This window comes from Protopterus annectens, chromosome 4.part1 (genome assembly GCF_019279795.1).
Source record: "Protopterus annectens isolate FY-2018-M chromosome 4.part1, PAN1.0, whole genome shotgun sequence".
In the NCBI taxonomy this organism is placed as follows: domain Eukaryota; kingdom Metazoa; phylum Chordata; order Ceratodontiformes; family Protopteridae; genus Protopterus; species Protopterus annectens.
In genome coordinates this window covers 835,433,953-835,451,729 of record NC_056734.1, presented here as the reverse complement: position 1 = coordinate 835,451,729, position 17,777 = coordinate 835,433,953, and the positions used below count along the sequence as shown (strand labels likewise).

At 38.1% G+C, this 17,777-nt stretch overlaps 1 protein-coding gene across 1 annotated transcript in view; it reads right to left on the bottom strand.

The window, feature by feature from the left end:
• The window catches only part of WDR24 (WD repeat domain 24), a 640,974-nt gene that overhangs the window by 601,000 nt on the left and 22,197 nt on the right, over window positions 1–17,777 (bottom strand). The gene's annotated exons all lie outside the window — the stretch shown is intronic.

Below are 17,777 nucleotides of genomic sequence, written 5' to 3'. Positions count from 1 at the left end.
AGTCCCAAACTATGTTAAAAGATGGATATTCTTTACTTTCCCTAAAACACAAAGAATACACACAATAGTTGCATTTGTTTTTCGTTAGTTTATTAAAAACTGCTCACTGTTCTACCATTTTAAAAAATTCCTGCAGTTTTCCAATGTTTCTGAAAACATAACATAGAAAGGAACAAAAACTATGGTAAGATAAAAGGAAAGAAGATAGGCTTTGACAAAATCAGACATGGCATGGATTATTCATAATGTCTAACAGTCTGACAAGGGTAGGGGCAAGCATCAGACGTGATCCTGATTGTTTAGTCTACCTCTAGGTATCCCACAATGCAGTGCTTGTTTGTAAAAAAATTACATCATGCAGGTCTCTTTCTTCCTAAAGCTCCTGTCACTGCACTGATTTTACATGCATACAACGCTTGTCTTTCAGTCAGTTGTAAGTAACATTTCATGCTGTTCAATAACCACTTAAAACGCAAACACTGCAAATGGCACAGAACAGACTTTCAAAGTGATTTTTACTGCTGCTTTTTTTTAGAATGGCTAAATTTCTGTCTTTTGTGAAGCTTGAATTTTACTACTTCAATTCATCTCCCATCCCCCTTCACACCTAACTTCCCCCACTGTCAACGTGCTAAGGGTAAGTTGAGCCGTTACCTGTGTGATTAACAGCTCACACCAGGAGACTTGACTCATGTACTGTTTCCTTTTTCTAGTCTTTACTCTCTGTATGGGTAGGGGAAGGACCAGGGAGCTGTGATATCACATAAGGGGTGGTGCTTTAGGACGCTCATGGTGATTTCAGTTTGGGGATAGAATTAACCAGAAAACTACCTGCATTCATTGGCCTTGATGGCATCAATGAATTGGAGACTGCAGGAAGCTTCTCCAGGGTGGGATAAAAATTTTTTGAAAGTGAAACCACCACAGTACAGTAAGTTACTGTTCTAGTGGATAGAAACAGTCAATTTAAAATATTTTAAATACTGTATTGTTGTTTATTCATAGCAGGGACTGTAAACAGGAAGAAAAAGGGACAGAGAAGTTGAACATTTAATAACAGAATCCCACTGTTGTCCTTTAAGCAACCTATAGAACACCGATAACTGCAGGTTGCCTTGGTTTGTTCCCAGTCTCTTAACTCATCCTTGACTATATATCTCAGTACAGTATAAAATCTACTTTTCCAAAATTGCACACCAACTTTGTCTTTTCATTCTTACCACCTCCTCTTATGCTACACCACAGAGGGACATGATCACAGCTAACAGAGCCATACCATAGACATCTATGACCTTCTGTACATTTTGGACTACATTAGGAAGTTTATCCATTCTGATACAGTCCTGCACTATATTCCAAAGGCTTGAAACTATTTCTGCTCCCCCTCTACTCTGGGGATCTTAATCTCCCAGTCTGCTCCTGGCACATTCAGACTCCTCATAAGTACATCCTCTTTCACCTATCCCTCTCCTTCATTGTCTCCTTCAATACTTCATCCTCCACTCTTGTTGCATCTGTGGAAGATGCAGTTATCAAACAGTTCTCTCCATACAAGAGTCATATTCTCCAAGTTTCTGGTGGAGATCTTCCAGAGGATGAAGATAAAAGGATTACAGATGAATGCTCTTTAGTAATCAAGGAAGCATAAATTAATATGCTTTATTTTCACAAAATACAATTCCACTCACCCTACACACTTGTACAAACAATAAACTCAAATGTAAAATTACAATACATATGCCATAACCAAACCACATTTATATATTTTCATACTATTTTATAACACACACTATAATTTAAAATTGCTTTAACAGCGATTTTCCACTGCAAATAGGTTCACTCAAAACTAATAAAGTTACTTTACCCAGTCTTGTAGCTTTCTTCTCCCCCAGATTTTGCCTTAGTTTTCATGCAGTTTTCACAAAATATATGGCTTTGTGCTAAAGACCAAGATCTACAGTCAGCAAAATAATATATTTAGACTCAATCAAGCACACTATCATGAAAGTGGGTTATATCAAGACGGCAAATAGGGGTTATAGCAGAAGTCCTTCCAGCAGATGGCTTCCACACACTATGCTTTATGAGCATACAACAATCAGCTAATGGTGATTATAGTTACTGCTGAAATACATGCTGCATATTGTACTAACAAAACAACTGGAAAAAAAACTGCAAGTGGTATGACTGCCAGCACTGTACAGAAACTAAAGTAACAGTAGCTGCAAAACAGGAAGGGTGAGAAGGTCACACTAATCCATCAAGGATGTTTTTTTTCCATTACAGAACTTATAAACTCTGGATCAAAGTCATACAAGGCTGCTAAGCATATGGATGTGTGGTATTTGGTAATTTCATCCTTGTGCAATAAAAACAGTAGAACAATCTTCAGCAGGTGGTCAGATTAGTTTTGTTACGCCTCTGTCTAGACTGCCTTTTCTCATTTAATCCCAAATAAGTATATGGGTACATACTACTAAGATCTGCACTTATCAAATGGTAAAACAGAACTATCTGTATCAGTGCTTTCAGACAGTTTATCCATTTGTCAAATTTCAGACAAGAAAGTAGCTCATCTCAAAGTGTGTGTGTGTTTGTGCGCGCGCGTGTGTGTGTGTGTGTGTGTGTGTGTGTGTGTGTGTGTGTGTGTGTGAGAGAGAGAGAGAGCTAGAGAGAGAGTGAATGAGTACGCGCAAGTGTACACGCAGCATATGCAATTGTGCATCCACATGTCCCTCTGTCCATTTTCCTGCACAGCTCAGAGTTTTTATACATTTATCAAATAAACTTCATATTCATGCAGTGTTAACTACTGGTAATAAGCACTCAATCTACTTAGGAAATGACAAAGAAACAGGAATTTATATTTAGGAATGGTGACTGTACTGCTTTATCACACTACACATTAAGAATATAGCTATATCATAACAAAACTAAAAGAACAAAAATTTCACTGAATACATGCATGGAGTTTGCATTGCCATGAAGAAAACTCTGCAAATTCAAGTTTTTTTTTAAAAGGCTGACAATTAAAATGAAGTTATATAACTATAGCTTGTAAAACTATTTTACATCAACACTCAACACTAAATGGACCATCCCTAGGCTTCATTAACAATCATGCAGCCTTCATGCTAAGCCTACACGATTTAAGCATGTTAGTGCGAAGAGCAGCACTGCTAACTGAATATGCATGCTTGCTCATTGTGCCTTAACATTTGCAATCACCTTTTCTTGGCCAGCAACAGTTTGTGGCCATGAAAAGTTGCTTATAAGCATGAGCAGAGAATGTCAACAAAATGGCTTGCCTATAGGCAAATCTAATATATACAAGCACATACTGTATCCCAGAAATACTAAGAGCAAGTACAGTGAAAGAATTCTGAAGGAGGGGAAGTGAAATGGGATGACTGCAGACAAACATCATTGGTTGTACTGCAGAAGTAATTAAGAGGGGAAGGGAAATGTGGAAAATGTACTCAGATACTGTAGGCAAATGTGAAGTGTCAAAGAAATATTTGTAATATAAAATACTGCCATATTGATATAATGATAAATATTTTCAATAACAATACTTGACTTCTGCACATAAATAAAAATGGACATGCTAACAAAAAAATCTGAGAGAGGGACATAAAGCTATGGTGTAACAAAGGGGAGTTAATGTGATATACATGTTAATAAAATGCTGAGTTGTGACAACAGTTAGCAGGGACAGAAGATACATTATGGGATAAATGCACAGAGTGCAGTTATTGCATATGAGCTGCATATACAGGGAATTTATGTATGCTAGCAGACACCACTGCTGTATTCTCCAGCTCAGTAGTACACATCTCTCAACACTCTCAAACAATGCATCTGGACAAAATTATAACACCTAAAAATCAGGTTAAATATATCACTAGGAAAATAAAGCAAATGGTCTTTACACCCAGCATCAAAATAATCCCAAGCAATACTGGGCAAACATTAAACTTCTTAAGCCAGGAAAGAAAAAGAAAAAAACACCAGTCCTTTCCCCAGTGAAACCAGTCTAATACTGCCTTCACTTTCAACAAGTATTTCATAGACATAGCTGTCTATATGAAATACTTGAAGAGTTAGCTAACATTAACATTATACCCAGCAACAACGACTCACATGGCTTGTTTGATACACTGAACCTTCAACTAGTAAGGTGTCACTCAAATAAAAAACCTACCGCAAAAGTTAAAACTTACCTCAGATAATAGGCAAGAGGAGACTGGAATTTACTGGGGAAGGAACCAAAGTATTGGGAGAAAATAACTAGAGAGGGAAAAGTAAATGGGAAGATGCCAAGACGAACATTTAGACTGCAGGCTAGATACCGCCTTCACTACCAAGTACTGATGTCAGAGTATAGGCAAAGAGAAAGAGATAGAGGAATCCTAAGTGAAAAACCTGCTGTGGTAGAGATTTTAGTTGAATCTAGAACACAAGCTACTATTAAAAAAAGATAATGCGTAGGGCATATAAAATATTCCTTTATCACTATAGGAACCAATCAGAGGGGATTAGAAAAGATTGGGAACAGACTGGATAAGCAATTCAGAAAGAAACAATGGGGGGGACATATGCAAGTTACTATTACTTACACTGGCAGCTACTAATTAACAAAATATGTAGTTTATGTTGCATTAATAGCAGCTACTCTTTGAAACAATGTATTTTGGCTGTCTGTGTTCACCACTCATAAAAGATTCGAACAATAATTCCTGGCACTTAATGCAATAGTGGCAGAAATAAAATGCCTAAAGTGTTTCTGAATGTGCGTGACAGAATTTGTTCTGTAGCTATTTTATCTGTGTTATTAGCCACTGACCTGCATGTATCATTACTGTTACTTTGCTATTACTGCTGAATTGGCTGCTGCTGTAAGACTGTGTTTGGACAACCTGGACAAGTAGAACTTTATACTACTTCCACATAAGTTTTGGTTCTCCTGTTGTGAGGGGCAAAATCCAAGCCACCTACCCACACTGCTGTAAAATTCATTTCAACAGATTCTTTGTGCACAGGAATTTTTTTTGCTTTGCAATCTAAACTGGAATACTTTACTGCTGTTTTGTTAAAATGCTTTTCAACTTTGCTGTAGCTATAGCCTGCTATGTCATGTTCCGTGGCTTTATTCGTAAAAAACTTCACATATACATTCTGGACCTGCTGTGAGCTTTTTCAGGGACTACGTCTTTGAAATACTATGTTTTCCTCACCATCCATTTAAATTAATGATAGTTCCCTCACTTGTACATACATTTCACATTTGCTGTAGACTGCCTGGGCTTGTGTAACTGCTGCTGTTCTGATCATGTACTAAAGTTTAAGAATATTCACTAATTTTGAAAGCTACTGTGAAATTTTCACTTATTTTGAAAATGAATGTGAATTTTTACTATTCAGTTTATCAGAAGTATTCACCTCTTAAGTGCGTCATCAACCTGTAGTCTGTATCATTTCTTGATTCATGTATCACGTCTATGAAGGAATACTTTATTTCACTGGCAAACTGATCTTACATTCATATGTACTGTATATTATCCTGTTTTGGTACTGCAAATTTGTCTGCAGTGTAGTTGTTAACAGCATAGTAGGTTCCTGGCAGGTTTTATTCTGCTTTTAGATGCACAACTATACAAATGGACTACTTTTTTTCAGTCACAGTATGCATTTAAGCACATGCTTTGGATAATCTTGTCTGTAGACTTCATCCTGAAAGCAGCCAACAATATATCCCACAGATAACATTAAACAATACAATATTACAATGAGGCCCTCGTTTGTACAAAGGTCCAAAAACAGTACTGTGCTACATGCATACCGTCTTCCATCATACTTCTGCTATGCTGCTCCAACTTTATGGCACTCTGCACTGATTTTTAACTTTTTCACATTGTATTCATTTTACCAGACTACACTTTTTATTCTGTGCTCCTTTTTCTTATGGACTATCAGTGGCAGGTTTTAGACCATTATTTTTGGGAACCCTCCTTCTGGTGCTGGGCCCTTCTTTATGAACAAGGAAAAATACTAACGACAGTATTTGCAGTTGTCTGAAGAACCACATTTTGAGGCAGCACACAGTGCAGCATCTGAAACGGTGAACCATGAACATTCAGTTCAAAAGGCTGTCCTGGTAACATGAAACTAGCCCTGCTTCTATCCAGTCGTCTTGAACAGGTTTTGGGCTCCTGGACAACACTGATTCTCCTTTATGTTCTGTATTCAAACAGCCGTACAGAATATTATATTCATACAGTAGCAGAAGGTATTCTAAGAACTAAGCCACCATCAGAATGCAGAAAGGAAATTTTGCTGATAGGGATGACTGCAATTAGGGGTACAGACAACAGACAAGAGGGGGCTGGAATTTGTGGAGAAAACTGGCAAAGGAACCAAGGCATTGGGAGCAAATAACTAGAAATGAAAAGGTAAAAGAATGTGAAAATGCCAATAACACGTGGACTGCAGGCTAGAGACTGCCTTCCCTATGAAAGGGATAGAGAAATTTTAAGTGAAAGACCTGCCCTGGTAGGGTTTTTTTTTTTTTTTTTTTTGTAAGTTAAATCCAAAATAGAAGCTTCTGTTAAAAAGGGATAATCAGTAGGGCATGTACAAATACTGCATGATTACTACAGAAATCAATCAGAGTAGGTTAGAAAAAACTGGGAAGAAAGACTAGATAAGTCATTCAACAAGGAAACATTGTGAGGGCATACATATGGCTCCCAAATATGCAATAAGGTCCAGAAAATTTAAAATTTAGGTTTCTTGCTCCAAAGTGTTTGCATAGGTATTTGTATACCCCAAGCAGACCCTTTTTTTTTCCTCAGTTAGATGAGAAATGTTGGAGTGTAATGAGTTGGCATACTTTAAAAATTCCATAAATAATACTCTATCAGAAATACTGGGTGAGCAAATAACTAAGAAAATTATTTTTGAGCTGGGATACAGGATTTTAATTACCTACATACTCATACCATACATTTCGGCCACAAAACCCGGACCGAAATACAAAAGGCAGGGGAGTATCCATATTCATCAAGGATACCCACACCTCCAGGTTAGTGGCACAACACGATGCTTCAGGGATCATCCACGTGCAACTAACAATGGGCAAAACTGCTATTCAAATTATAGCTTGCTACAGATCACCCACCATGTCCCAGGACCCCCACTCCGCATTCCCGGAAACACTGGGAAACATAAAAGTACTAGCAAACACCCTGATATTGGGTGATTTCAAACATTAACTGGGAGAACTACTCAAGCACAAACTCCCTTGCCCAACATTTCCTAGAATTTATAAACTCAAACACCCTGGATCAACTGGTCAACACCCCCACCAGAGGTGACAACATATTGGACCTGGTCATCACCAACATGGGCGACTGGTGTTCCACACCGGAGGTCAACCCCTCGCTGGTTAGATCTGACCATAAACTAATCACTCTGGATATCCACATTCCGCCACCACCCCCGGTCAAAAAAACCACCATGAAAAACTTTTCAAAAGCAAGCTTCACATTACTTAAGAACAAGGTGGGAAGTTTCAAAGCCCCATGCTAAAGGATAATGCTGTCCAAGCTGCAAAATCCTTTACTAATGCACTCTATGGGCACCTACAAAAATGCATGGATCGTGCTATCCCAAACAAAACCAAGACTCACTCCTCCAAGAAAAGGAAAACAGTCTGGTGGACCCCTGCCATAAACAAGCTATACAATAGAAGGAGGAAACTAGTACAGAAAAAGAGTAAAATCACAAGAAGGGAAGACATCCCTGATCAGTATCAGCAAGAAACTACTTTCCCTCATAAAATCATCCAAGGCTAGCTTCGAAAGCAAAATTGCCATGGACTCCAAAGATAACAACAAGGCATTCTTTAGCTATGTCAAGAATCTAAGTGGCAATTCTCAGAAAGTGCAGAATGGCACAAAATACAATAAACCGACCGATATAGCCAACATCCTGGGCAGACAGGTCCAGTGCAAACTTCACCCCCCATTCACCTCTAAAAGGGCCCATAACTATACCAGAAGAATGCAGTGCCCCTGAAATCACAGACACTCAGGTTAATACAGCCCTCTCCAAAGCCAAAAACACAGCATCAATGGGACCGGATGGTGTCCCAGGCTGCGTCCTACCCAAGCTCAAAGATGATCTAACCCCTCACCTAAACACACTGTTTAAACTCAAACTCTCCACAGGCTACATGCCCACAGAGTGGCACACAGCAACGGTTATTCCACTCCACAAAGGTGAAGCCACAACGGACCCCGGGAACTATCGCCCTATAAGCCTGACTAGTTTGGTCTGCAAAGCTATGGAGCACATCATCATGGATCTCATTAACAGAGACATTGGGAACCTCCAAACACTGGACCCTACCCAGTTCGGCTTTGTTAAGGGCAGATCATGCCACCTAAACCTGGTGGACTTCTTTGAGGCAGTTATCAAGGCTATAGACGAGGGAAAGGTGGTCCACACGGCCTATCAAGACCTCGCAAAGGCCTTTGACACCATTCCCCACTCGGGTATTATAGACAAGCTCACCAGCCTGAACATAAACCCCCTACGTGACGAGATGGGTTACCAACTGGCTTGCGGACAGAATCCACAATCCACATCGTAAGAGTTGCGGGAGCTAGGTCTGACTCTAAACCAATTACAAGTGGCATTCCTCAAGGCTCAGTCCTACGACCCCTCCTGTTGGGCATATACTTCTCAAAGGTACAGGAGGACTATGGCTGACCAAGTTCGCAGACAACTGCAAACTAGGGGCTATAACTGACTCTCCAGCTGACACAGCCATCGTCCAAAAGGGTCTCACTGAGTGTCAAAACCATGGCCTCAAGCTAAATGCCAAAAAGTGCATAGTCATCCCCTTTGGGAAAAACAAAGTACCCACAAACTACCACATAGGTGGTAGCCCCCTAAATACGGAAGACGTAATAAGGGATCTGGGGACCCAAGTAGATAGTAAACTCTCCTTTGATAATCACATTGCCAAAGTGGTTAGAAAATCCTTCTATGTGGCCCAAATAATCACAAAAGGGTTTGCATCCAGATCAAAAGAGGTCATTGGGCCTCTCTACGCATCACTCATCAGACCCATCATAGATTACAATGCCCCATTTGGGATGTACCTTACAAGACACCTGCAACAACTGGAAAGACCACAGAAGTACCTCACCAAGAGGATCACTTGCTTCAAGCAGATGCCCTATGCAGCTCGACTGAAGAAACTCCAGCTGTACTCTGTTGCATACCGCCTACTCAGAGGTGATCTCTGCCTGACACACAAGGCCATGTCCAACCCAGAATTGATGGACATGCTCCACCTAAAGAAAACCATATCCCCTCGTGCCACACGCTCCAGGGATCTAAACCTCACCACAACAATAAATAGGACGTGTTGGAGGGATAGATTCCTGTCCCAGAGACTTCCCATGCTCTGGAACAAGATTCCATCTACATTAGGTAGAGTTTCTCACTAACCCTCTTCAAGAGAAACCTTGACGAGTGGATGGGAAACAGAAAGTTTACCCCAGGGATCACTTCAATGGCTCTGCTGGACAGAGGCAAAGGGAACTAATCTAAGGGGGCAGCGAAAGCCAACACATTCCGGCTAAACTTATAAATGCCTTTGGGCAGATGGCCTAGTACTTACCTATGAACACATAATAACGCCTTGTTAAGTTTAACCCTGGTGGATGCCAAAAATGGAAATCAAAGTCTAAACCAAATGTATTTCAAGCATTGAATAATGTAACAGAAATAAAACAACTGGAAGTAGGATCTTTATGTCGCGTGGGTTTCCTCCGGGTGCTCCCACATCCCAAACACATGCTGTAGGTGCACTGGACACACTAAATTGGCCCTAGGTGTGAGTGTGTGCCTTCCATGGAAGGCTGGCAATGCGACACCGTAAAACTCCACTGCCAATCATGAGCGGATCTGTTCTGGCGACCCTTAACTGGGAAAAGCCGAAAGAAGAAGAAGAAAGTAGGATCTTTACAAAAGTGTAGGAGCAAATTACAAAGAAAAATGAAAACTGTGGGAACAATACATACAGAATAATGTTTTGGAGGTGGAGTGAGGTTTAAGGGAAGGCAGGAAATGATCGATTTATGTAATATTAGATTGATGATAATTATACAAAATAATATATGTGATGTATAATGTTTGCAATTGTAAAGACGTTAATATGGTTTGTTTTCTAACTAATTATACAATTATATAGGTTTTTAAGGTTCTTGTACACAGACCTGAAGAAGTCTAAGTGATCTTTGTTAACAATAGGTTATGAAAATAGAAATAGATTTTTACATGCAAAATGTATATGTATATATTTATATATATTTTTTGATTGCCAAATGAACTAAGGTTGATATATTTCCAGCCATGTAGTATATTTTCTTGGATAAAATCACAGACTTAATAATCTACTTAATAATTTGGTTAAGTAAGAGGTACCACATCATTATAAATTTTATTTAAAGTACATAAGGGTTATATATTATTATGACAGCTACTAAGTAGGGCAGGACCAGCTCGAATGTCACACTGATGGGGGAAGGGATGTGAATTTAACATGTGTACCAATAACACTTTGTTTTACAGTACAATAAACCACTCCCATGCCTGATTATAGAAAGCTTGTGAGGAAATTATTACTCTATTTTTGTTTTACTTGGATCGCTTGTCTGTGTACTTAATAAAGGATATTCGACTGGAAACAGACTGCCTGCCTTGCTTGGATTACTTTTGAATACTTAGTAATGCTGTACAATTATATACTTTCTATTATTACTTTTTGTTTTGTTTTGACTTAAGACGAGTTTACATTCACTACTTCTACTACTATTGTCTGATCTGATTAATATACAGTGATTAACTAGAAATATATGGACTGAAAATCTTCCACACAGAGAAGTTTCTTACACTGTTTTGTTTTTGGACCCACTATACTTTAGTGGGTTGTTTTGAGACTTCGGTGATACCACGGAGATTTTTTGTTTTTTCTTTTATACAAATGCATGTTTGCCTCTTTCATAACTGATGATTCAATAAAGGTGTTTAAAAAAGTTGTGTATTCCAATACCAAATCTGTACACAGCAAACCTAAATTCATTAATTATCACCACCACTATTACTGCTGCTTTTGCTATGATACCTACCTTTTCAACCCAATGGCAACCCCTTCGTCCAGCCCCTTAGTTCCTAATCAGTGAGCCTATTCAGCCCACTCATTTCCCTATAATGCCAAAAGATGAGTGCAGGGAGCATGCCAGTCTACAGATCCTGCATATTATTCTATCTCCCATCCCCACTGGCAGCGTATGCATTCCACAAATGCTGCCTTTCAAGTGGAATATGCATGCCACTACTCAGGTCAAGTCTCCTGGCCAGGTAGTGCAGTGTTGTGCTGTGTAGGCACAGTAAACTCACTGCTGCAGGCAATATGTCTACATTCCTGCAGATGTTGCCGATACAGCAAGTGAAACCAACTCCTTGTCAACAGGATGGGTGAGAACCAGTACTGGCAGCTCATCCTGTCCACCCAGTCCCCACAACTCCCATGCATGTGAGTAAACTCCAGCAGTCAGGGCTTCATCCCTTTATGCCATGGGACGAAGACCAAAGTCTGGAATTATTTTAGCTTGCTGCATAATAATGAGCTAGCATTAGTTACAGAAATGTGGTTGGTCAAAAACTTGGGTCCTACAATGCCCTCCTACACATCCACAAATTCAGCACCCTAGGATGGTCAGGATTGTGGTGGGTAGCTACTGCTTCTACTGCAAACAAATAAAGGCTGCAATTAAGTGGCATGTTTTTTTTTTTTTTTTTTTTTTTTTTTTTTAACATGGACCTCCATGTTAGTATTTTTTACAATGACAACTAGCAGTTACTATAATGTTGAATATGACAGCATCCATTACTTACTGTATGTCTTAAGGGAAATAATTCCTCCAAATCTAACAGTCACTATGTACTGTGAGAAACACACTGCATCAAGAACTTACAGATTTTGTCTCAAACCCAGTGCTGGGGTTTGCAAATTGATTAGTACTGAGCAAGCTCAACATACGGGGTCACCTCAGTAACCCATCACTTAAGACATATAGTCAGCCTGGTGCTCCAAAATGGTGTGTATACTCCTGATCTGGTGGTAGAACTAGTCTCTTGATCAGACCACTACCTGGTTCAGTTTACAGTGAAGCCTCCCCATTTTCAAAACCCAACCTTAACATGATGAACTGTACAAATGTTATTTCCATATGTGACAATGCAGTTGTTTCCACTTTCCACCAATTCCTTTCAGTGCCCAGTACAAAAACTAGCTGAGCCTTTAACAGCCTATACATCTGGATTTGTTTACACAATACTGTTCTAAACCCCATTCACCTGACTCCTCACAATACCATGAAATATACCAAGCTCAGTGAGCTCAGAAGAATGGGAAAGAAGCTTAAATATATATATGCAGGGACACTACTCACTTTGATGTTAAGTTTAGGCTTCATCAATATTATGTTTTCTTTCAAGCAAAAATTGCATGTAAAAAAAAAAATCAAACTGTGTAAGCATACTCTTTTGGGTTGTTGACAAGCTGTGTACTCCAGCCAGTTTGTCCACCCAGACAAAATTTTCCTCAGATGAATGCAAGTTGTTTGCTCAATTATATTCAACCAAACTGATGCCAGTAAGTATGATGGTGTGAGGTATTGCCAGCTATGCCAGGAGAAGTAGGACAGTGGATGTGTAGCGGGAGGTTTGTAAAGAATTATATGTCATTTGTTTATCAAACTAATTTGTACAGATGTTTGTGTTGAAAATGTATTTGTAAAGCTGCTTTTGTTAAAAAATGTACCAATGGTAGGTCCTGATGGACAAAAAAAGAAAAACACATTTAAGTCACACTGTACTGTAACAGCAGATACTGGAAGAGAAAAGATTCATCTTAGTCCAGCTTTTGAAAAATAGTCTGAAATTAAATTACCTGGTTTAGGCCATAAAGACTGCATCTTACAGTTCTGACTGCAGCCAGGGACGAAATGTCTGTGAAAACCAAGACTAGGAATCTTACTGTATTGTCCTTAGGGGTGAACTAATTGCTACCCTGGAAGGGTGGAAGTTTCAAAATGGTTTTATAGCTTCCAGATGGTCTAACTCATCCCAGCAAAGCACCATCTGTGTGTATGGTAACACACATGAAACTTAAAGCACTATTCTGGTTTTTATACTGAATGTCAAAAATATACTCATAAATCATCCTTCTAAAAAAAAAAAAGTATAAAGGACAGTTTGTGAGAATAAGCTTCCTTTCAGTCTTTCCGATATAAAATGCTTTACATTTCACATATGCAGCAATGTAAAATGATCCCCCTGTTATCACACGTACTATATGTTTTCCATATTACTAATAAATGGGCACTGCGAACACATGCCACATTTAAAATGTGCCCACTCTACATTTCCATAATGATAACATACTATAGTCTTGTTCACTAAATCTTTAATAATCTTGCCCTTTCTAAAAATACTTTTCAAAGGTTGATCAAAAATAATTCTCACTTCAGATAAACCTGCAAATTTAGCCCATTCTCTTTCACTTACATTTTTAATAACATCAGAGTCCCCATTAAAATCTGTCACAAACGCATGTTCATAACTGGAACTTATCCCAGACGGATAGTTGGGGGGGGCTACTAATGGTCCCATAATTAACAGAAGTAGAATATCCTACACCTAAAATGGGGCATAAATATCCATCCTACCCCTCGCCACTTCCTGATGAACACCTTGGATCAAATTTACTGGGTAACACCTTTCAATAAACATTTCACATTCACTATCAAAATCAAGGTCACCTTGCTTATTCTCACAAACTGTCCTTTAACTATACTTTTTTTTTTTTTTTAATGAAAGTGAGTTAGAATGGAATGAGTTAGAATATGTCTTTTTCCTATAAACTTTAGACTTAAACCTGCCTTTTTCTTTATAAATGATGACCTTCAAATAATTCACCTTCTCATGACCGATTTCATATGTGAAACATAAAAAATCTGTAGAATTAGTAATATATTGAAAAATTTCAGCAAATTTTTCTTTGGTATCAAACCAAAATACGCAAAGTCCAGGAAATGCTTATATAAAATCCAACAGTCTGTACTGAATGTTGATAATAAACTTTTCCTCCCAAACTGACAAGAATACATTAGCATATACAGGGGCACACCTAGCCCCCATAGCCACCCCACTGACCTGCTGAAAAAACTTGCCCAGGAAATATATAAAAATTGTTCTTTAAAACCATTTCAGTCAGTGGTGAACATGTGCAAAACTCATTTTGTTCTGATGTTCTTGCTTCTATTAAAGCTTCTTCATACCATTCAAGCTCTCACTCATGGGATATTGACCCAAATAAGTCTACTATGCTGTTCATAACAAACATAACTTTGTCCTGAAATAAATCCTACTAAAACACAGGACCCCGATGGTCAAAAAAGGCAATGAAGGCAGGGATGTCCAATGACTAGAATAAGCTCCAAGCTGCAGAAAAAAACAGACTGAAATGTATTAGCATATACAAATTTTATTCCCGCTTTCGTCAAAGACTTCTTCAGAATAAAAAAAAAAATCAACTCTGTTCCCCGTTATTTATACATACCCAATGAAACAATTAAAACAATCAGATCAATTAACAAATTACATAATTAAAAATTAAACTGTCAAACTTTAGACAACTTAAAATAAACTTTTGTTTAAAAAATATAATACTACTGCAAATGTTTCACTTTCAATCTTTTATTTTTTAAAAAAACATTTTATATTAATAGACTCATTTTAAACCGGGTCTCTTATCAGCATCTAGTCTAATCTGCAATAAGGTTTCTTTCTGTTCAAGGTAATTTTTGAAATCACCTCCCCTCAAATCAACACTACCTACCTCTAATATAGAAAACAAACTTTTTATATTTGGGGCATTCAGTGGTGTGTTTAAATAAAGCATTCTTACTATCCCTTACTTTGATGGCATAAATATGTTCTCGTATACGTTCATTTATGTGCGGTCATCCCTACGTAGAATGATTCATATCCATTGCATTGACTAATGTACACTACCCCTGATGTGTTACCTGTGACATACTCTGGTACACTAATAGTATATTTGATATGGTCCAACAAAATATATGGCCCCACAGATATGTAAAAATTACAATTGAAACATTTGAACATTCCTTTTCTGTTGGAAATATTATTACCTATGAATGTTCTATATGTATCATGTTCCAGCCGTTTCTTTTTGTTGTAAACATTCTGATAAACAAAATTAGGTTTGGAACCTATAGTTTTTATTAACTCAGGATTCCCTTCCAATATTTTCCAATTCTTACAAATAAGGTCCCTTATAATTGAAATATCAACAGACATACTAAGATTGCAATAAACCCTATTACCGTGTTCATTGGGTCGCTTGTTAGAAAATGGAGCTCTCAAAATAGGAGGATATAAAGTGGCACGATTTTCCTTTATTACCCGACTTAAATTCTTGGGATAACTCTCATCATAACCTCTGGCTGAAAAGATATGGATTATTAAGTTGAATTCAGTCTCCAATTCTCTATTACAAGTAGTCATACGACTAGCGCATATGAATTGACCCTTCGGTATGTTTTTCTTAATGTAATTGGGGTGATAGCTACAATGATGTAAATAACCATTGGAAAATGTATCCTTCCTATGAATCTTACTAAGGAACTGTTGGTTGTCAACATCCCATTTCAAAGAAACATCCAAGAAGTTTACAGTTTGCCCACAATCTCCCTTACTAAATTTCAAGTAATCTGATTTGAGATTGATGTCTGTATGGAACTAGTCAGCTGTAAAATTCGTACCTTCCATAATGAAAAACAAGTCATCTACAAAACGTACATAGAAAACCAGATTGTATTTTTTCTCTAATTCCTTTAAGATGGTACTTTCCCAAGTTGTCATAACAGCGTTAGCATATGCAGGACCAGCAGGCGAAGCCCATTGCCACCCCATTTAGTCGTTTATAATAATGTTTATCAAACACAAAAAATTGTTGTCTAAAACTATTTCCATTAAACAACATAAAAAGCTAACGAGAGAATTGTGTGGTGGGGTGCACTTAGTTAAAAATTGTCTTTAAGCTTCTACACCTTCTAAATGCGGTATGTTAGTGAATAATGAAATTACATCAACAGTAATCATAATATACTTGTTCTTGCCATAATGAAATCCATCTGTAAACCTTCTGAATTTGTCTAAACAATCCCAGGAATCTTTTATATAAGATTTGGCTCGTTGTACTAAGGGGTTCAAAAAGAAATCTACAAGTAATGCTATACCTTCGGTCACTGAATGTGTTCCAGACACTATAGGCCTAAAAGGAGGACTTACCAAATCCTTATGGACTTTAGGTATGCCAAATAAAGCTCCAACCTTCGGTTCATCAATGACACAAAAATTATACATCTTTAAATCCATTTCACCACTCATTAGTAAGTCATATAAAATAGAAGAAATTTTTTTATAACAACCTGTAATAAAGTTCGTGGTGGTGCTGCTGTAGCATTGTCGCCTCACAGTAAGACGTTGTCCTGTTCGATTCTCAGCTACAGTGTCTTCTGTGTGGAGACATGCGTGAATGGGCGTACCTTCGTTAAAGGTTGTGCGTCAGGGCTGGCAACTCGGCACGTAAAAATCTACTGCCAATCATTAGTGGATCGGAGTCCCGCTGTGGCGACCCCTAACTGGGAAAAGCCGAAGGCACAATAAAGTTCATATCAACAATCAGATATTCTTCACTGTTTTTTAACAGTTTCAACATAGCATCGTTGTACTGAACGGTGGTCATTATAACTATATCACCCCCTTTAATCGCTTTTCATGAATCTAAGTTCATGTCTTTGTTTTAACCGATTTAAAGCTTTACGTTCATTGATGGTAGGATTGTCGTGCCTGCATTTGTTGTTACGGCTTATGAAAACGGAACTGCTTTTGATTCTTCTAATCAAGGTATCAACCCTAATGATAATCCAACTAATAGCAAAGCGACCACCTTAAGGAAAGAGCGAATAACATTAAATAAGCCAAACCATTTATCCAATCAAAATCATCGGGGTTGATTAGGTTTTTTTAAAGCCAACGACAACCCCGGAAGATTATTAGAGTCTGTAGGCGAACAGGAAAGCGAAACACGGATTCCTGAGGAAAAAGAGAAGAACACGGTAATTCAAACAGATATGGTGAACACGAATAGTACTCGACCGAAAGTTTTTTTTTTAACCAAAAAGGACAACAAAATATCCAGAATAAGGAACACGAGAACCAGGGCAAAAACAACTTTGAATTCACCGGTAGACGAGATGTAAGGTACAGTACTGACAGCTTTAGTCTTATCAACTTGTCAGGGGTTACTTTAACCGAGGACAAGCAAAATGTTCTTAGACTCAGTTTTAATTTTCTTCCTACAAAACGGGTAGACTTTAGCAGAGCTGTCGTTGACTTTAAGCAGTTCACTCGCAAATTGAACCTGCACTATTTATTGAAGGACATATGTAATGACATTTGTCCCTTTGTAAAAACCCTCTAGTTTCATGTCATTATTAAATCCTACCATAGCGGTGTTTGAAGAAATCTGTTTAAAAGAACTAAAAGGCAGCTTGTACCATAACAACAAATGCTGGCATGACAATCTTACCATCAATGAGCGTAAA